This window comes from Mandrillus leucophaeus, unplaced genomic scaffold (genome assembly GCF_000951045.1).
Source record: "Mandrillus leucophaeus isolate KB7577 unplaced genomic scaffold, Mleu.le_1.0 Scaffold222, whole genome shotgun sequence".
NCBI classification, from domain to species: Eukaryota; Metazoa; Chordata; class Mammalia; order Primates; family Cercopithecidae; genus Mandrillus; species Mandrillus leucophaeus.
In genome coordinates this window covers 3,504,484-3,509,631 of record NW_012102277.1, presented here as the reverse complement: position 1 = coordinate 3,509,631, position 5,148 = coordinate 3,504,484, and the positions used below count along the sequence as shown (strand labels likewise).

General features: G+C 40.8%; 1 pseudogene; it reads right to left on the bottom strand.

The window, feature by feature from the left end:
* Window positions 1–1,834: 1,834 nt before the first annotated feature.
* LOC105540581 lies at window positions 1,835–3,467 on the bottom strand (annotated as a pseudogene).
* Window positions 3,468–5,148: the final 1,681 nt, after the last annotated feature.

Below are 5,148 nucleotides of genomic sequence, written 5' to 3'. Positions count from 1 at the left end.
GAACATCACACACCAGGGTCTGTCGTGGGGTGGGGAGAGGGTGGAGGGATAGTATTAGGAGATATACCTAGTGTAAATGATGAGTTAATGGGTGCAGCACACCAACATGGCACATGTATACATATGTAACAAACCTGCACGTTGTGCACATGTACCCTAGAGCTTAAAGTATAATAATAAATAAATAAATAAATAAGACCTTGGCTTCTATGTGGGTAATTGATTCAATCCTGGGAGTCCTATCAGGGGACCATTGATAATCTGAATTAAGGTGGTAGTAGTAAAGACAGAGAGAAAGGGATTGAGGATCAATAGGCAAGACTTTGAAATGATGGGATGTGAGCCATGAGGGGGTAAAAGAAGAGGAAGATGACCTCCAGGTCCTGGATTGTTCAATTGAATGAATGGTGAGCAATTGCCTGACCTCCTGCCTTGCCTGATAACTGGCACCACTGTACCCTGCTTGGTCTTATCCTGGACTAGCAGAGCAGTTTGTGATTGCAAAGACACCTAGACACTTCTACCTATAAATCAGTTGTTAGCCAAGGAAATTAAGTCATTATCTGCAATATATGAGAAAACAAAGAGGGAGTACATGCACACACCCACGCACACACACTTATACACAAAGATGAAGACGCAGAGACAGGCAGACCAACCCACGAATGGGCAAACCTACTTAGAGGGTTAGAGAATTTATGTAGGGTGGGAAACCTGATCCAAGGTTGTCAAACTAGGGAATTTTATTGGCTATAATTTTCTGTTTCTTTTTATCTCTTTTTTTTTTTCTTTGATGGTTTTTTTCTTTCCTGGAGGTTTATCATCCTGGATCATTTCATATATTCTTTCTCTCCCCTGTTCTCCAAAATGAACTTTCTTTCTCTTCTGTCAAAACTTGCCTGCTCTGCGCTGCTCTGTGTTCTGCTTCAGTGTCAGGTCAGCCTTGAATAGCTAATCTCATACGGGATTTCAGTATTGAGTGGTTTAACTGACGATCCCTCAAAGACTTCTTTTTTTTTTTTTTTTTTTTTTTTTTTTGAGATACAGTCTTGCTCTGTTGCCCAGGCTGGAGTACAATGGCGCAATCTCGGCTCACTGCAACCTCCTCCCCCAGGGTTCTAGCGATTCTCCTACCTCAGTCTGCTGAGTAGCTGGGATTACAGGTGCCCGCCACCACGCCTGGCTTTTTTTTTTTTTTTTTTTTTTTTTGGTGTTTTTAGTAGAGATAGGGTTTGGCCATGTAGGCCAGGCTGGTCTTGAACTCCTGACCTCAGGTGATCCACCTGCCTCAGCCTCCCAAAGTGCTAAGATTACAGGTGAGAGCCACTGCGCCCAGTCAAATATTTTTTTTTCATTCTAAACAAATCTTTAAATGTTAAAGAGTGAATAATGGATGCCTATCAAGCTTCACCTCAGCAGAGGAAATGATATTGGTAGATGTTTTCCTGTTAGGTAAAGTTGATCAGGAGAGCTTTCCCATAAAAAGAAAGAAAGGAAAAGTTATTTATTTCCACCAACCACAAAATCAATAATACATTCTTCTTATAGAAAACTTAGTACATAGGCTGGATGTTGTGGCACACACCTGTAGTCCTAGAGACTCCAGAGGCTGAGTCAAGAGGATGGCTTGAGCCCAAGAGTTTTGGTGGTGGTGGTGGTGGTGTTTTGCCATATTTTATAGTTTATAAGGAGGTAACTGCTTCTAGGCATATAAGCTCCACATGATGTTTAAAATCAGAGCCTGAGGTTGAATCCTACCTTGTCTTTCTCCTCCTTGGCTGGTAGGCATGTGTTCAGGTCTCTGCTCAGAAGGCCAGGAGGAGAAGGCCACTGCTCAGGAACAGTGGTGCTCCATTGTGTTGATGAGGTCACTCTGGTCCTCCAGGAGCTCCAGAACTTGCTGCAGCATAGCCCTACCTAGGACTGGGCAGATGATCAGGGTGAGTGCAGGCCAAGATGTGCAGGAAGTGGCAGCCCTTCTTCGGGTGATTTGGTTTCTGGCAGTCTTCCTGAATCATCCAGTGGATTTTCCTATGCAGGTCTTTGTCTGTTCTGGTTACACAGCATAGGTTATGAAAACCACCATCTTTCTGGAAAACAAGTCCTTTTTCCTGCAGCTGTTGCATAACATTTTAAAATATGCTATAAATTGCCTTGAAAGTGATATCCTTCTTAAAATTCCCTTGGTCAGAGCAGGTGCTGTCAGTAAGAGGCTGGTTAGCAAGGGACAGCAAAGCCTCCACCATTTCCAACTCCTGTTGGTCAAAGGTCTGCACTCTGTTCTCCATGGGGAATTCTTTGGCTTTTTCGCTCAGCAAATACATGAGACTAGTGAGGGCCAGGGCACCTGGTTTGCTTAGTGCTTCTTTCTCTAAGTCTGGGCTATGGAAAGGCTTGATCTAAACTTTCCTGTAGATTAACGGGCAGCTCAAATGTCCTTGCAATTTGAATGTTCCACACTGGATCGTCCACTTTATAATAAGCAGTGGCATAAATTTCTCACTCTTCTCTGCATGTGCGGACATAGCCTCTGATTCAGAACATGTCCCCAATTTCAATTTTTGTTCTCTGCTCAATGGTATCTTGCAGCTTCTTGAGTATTGAGGTAAAGCTCAGTTCTCTTGCTGCATTTGGAGTAATGGACAAAAACTTGACATTGCTCAGTATTTTCTAGCAGATGCAGTTTATAACTCCAGTGCTGATAGAGTTTGGATACTTGTCCCTGCCCAAATATCATGTTGAATTGTAATCCCCAGTGCAGGTGGGGTCTGGTAGGAGGTGTTTGGATTATGGGCACAGATAACTCATGGCTTGGTGCTGTCTTGATGATAGTGAGTTCTTGCAAGATCTGGTCATTTAAAAGTGTGACCCTTCCCCAGTCACTCTCTCTCCCTTGCTCCTACTTTCATCCTGTGATATACCTGCTCCCCATTCACCTTCCACCAATTGTAAGCTTCCTGAGGGTTCCGTAGAAGCCGAGCAGATGCCAGCACCATGCTTCCTATAAAGCCTGCAGAATCATGAGCCAATTAAACCTCTTTTCTTTATAAATTACCCAGCCTCAGTTATTTATTTATAGCAATTCTAGAACAGCCTAATACAAGTGCTATCATCTACTCTACAACTGTAGAAAACCTCTCTTTCTCTCACTACAGTGGCAGTTCCCAAGATATACCTGTTTTATTGGTTCCCGTTGCACAAAAATACACCTGTCACCTGTCAGGACTCCTCAAGTCCAGGATATAGACTCAATGTAGAGCTTAGAAAAAGGCTAGGAACACAGTATTCAAACCCCACACAAGGGAAAGGGTCTCCTCTTTACTCTGGCTAAATTCAGTATGCAACAAGAGGCTGGGCTGTGGCTTCCAGCAAATCCTGAAAGGTTCTGCATCACTGTGTCGAGGATCCTGAAACTGCTTTAAATGGGTGGGGTCCCAGGAGGAATGGGCAACTTCCTGGCCATGCATATATGGAAGCACAGTGGGTGGATATGCCTGGGCAACATAGTGAGACCCTTTCTCAAAAAGAATATTAAAATTTTAAAAATACAAATTGAAAAAAACTTTCTATACTTTAAAATAATCTGATATAATTTTTCTATATTTACTTCCTTTTCTGTTTCTCAGAATAATATTCGTAGGTTGAAATAATATGGTTGTGCTCACGTGATAACTGTAATTTTGAGTCTCTCTATTTTCCCTTGGTATTTTAAGTAAGATTTCCCATTTCCCATTTCCCAAATATATTCTTGAAGAATATATTTAATATATTTATAGTATTATGCAGAAAGTCCTATTGGGCTTAATTTAGTTTAAATTTCCACAACTTAATTTAGTTTAAATTTCCACAACTGTTAGACAATTATTTTTATAGTTATTTCCAATTTTCCTTGATAAATAACACAGCAGTGAAAATCTTTAAAGAATAGGTTTTAATTTAATTTTTGCTAATACTGTCTGCTCAAAACAAAATCAATATTATCTGAGTCCCTGTTCTGAGATTTTCTCCAAGTCTTTACAAAGTCCTGTACAACAAACATTCTTCTTTACTTTTTCTTCCTGGGGAAATGTTCCTTATCCTTCATGACAAAGCTGAAATGCTATCATTTGTGACACTTTCCTGAGTCATCTAAGCGTTCCTAATAACTGCCTTCTGTGGGTTCACACAGAACTTTGGCTACAAATCACAGCATCGCATTGAGGTGACCTGGCTCAAAACTTACTTCCTTGGAGGGCCCCATGATGTCCCTGCCAAAGCTAGATCAGTGCTTCTGTTAAATGTTCTAGTGGTGGCTCTAGAATTATCTTTCACAGCATATATTACAATTACAGTTAAATGATGAATTGGGTAATTATTTCTTCATACCTTCCTCCTTCATTGGAATGTAAGCAGACTGTTCGATATTCTCATGCTCTGCCCTCAGAGCATTACAACTAGTTGGTGCTCAGGAAATGTCTATTCACTAAATGAATGAAAGGATGGATAAATGATGTTCCAAAAACATTTTAAACATAAAAAGCATCTAGAGAGGAATAAAATATAAAGAAAGACTTCTCTTTACTCAAAGAAATGTTTCCATTTGCTCATAATCTACACCAGCTTTATAGTCAACATACATTGTGGGATTATTATAAGCCAAGTGCTGTGCTAACCTTTGTTACTTGCTCTATTTCATTTAAAGATAATATTGGTCTTAGGAGACACATACCACTAAGCCATCCTCTTTATTTTGAGATGAAGAACTGGAGGCTCAGAGAGACTACATAATTACCTACGGTCACACAAATAGTAAGGGGTGGAAGTAGAATTCGTATGATTTGAATTTAAGTTCTCAGCCATTGCCTTTCATCTATTTGGGCTGCTATAACAAATATCATAAACCACATGGCTTATAAACAACAGAAATGTGTTTCTCACAGTTCTGGAGGTTGGATGTCTGAAATCATGGTGCCAGCATGGTCAGATTCCAGTGAGGAATATCTTCCAGCTTGCAGATGACTGCTTTCTTGTATCTTCACATGCTGGAAAGAGAGCTAGGGAGCTCTCTGGGGTCCCTTTTATAAGTGAACTAATCCCATTAATGAGGGCTCCACCTTGACAACCTAATTACCTTCCAAAGGCTCCACTTTCTAGTATCATCACATTGGG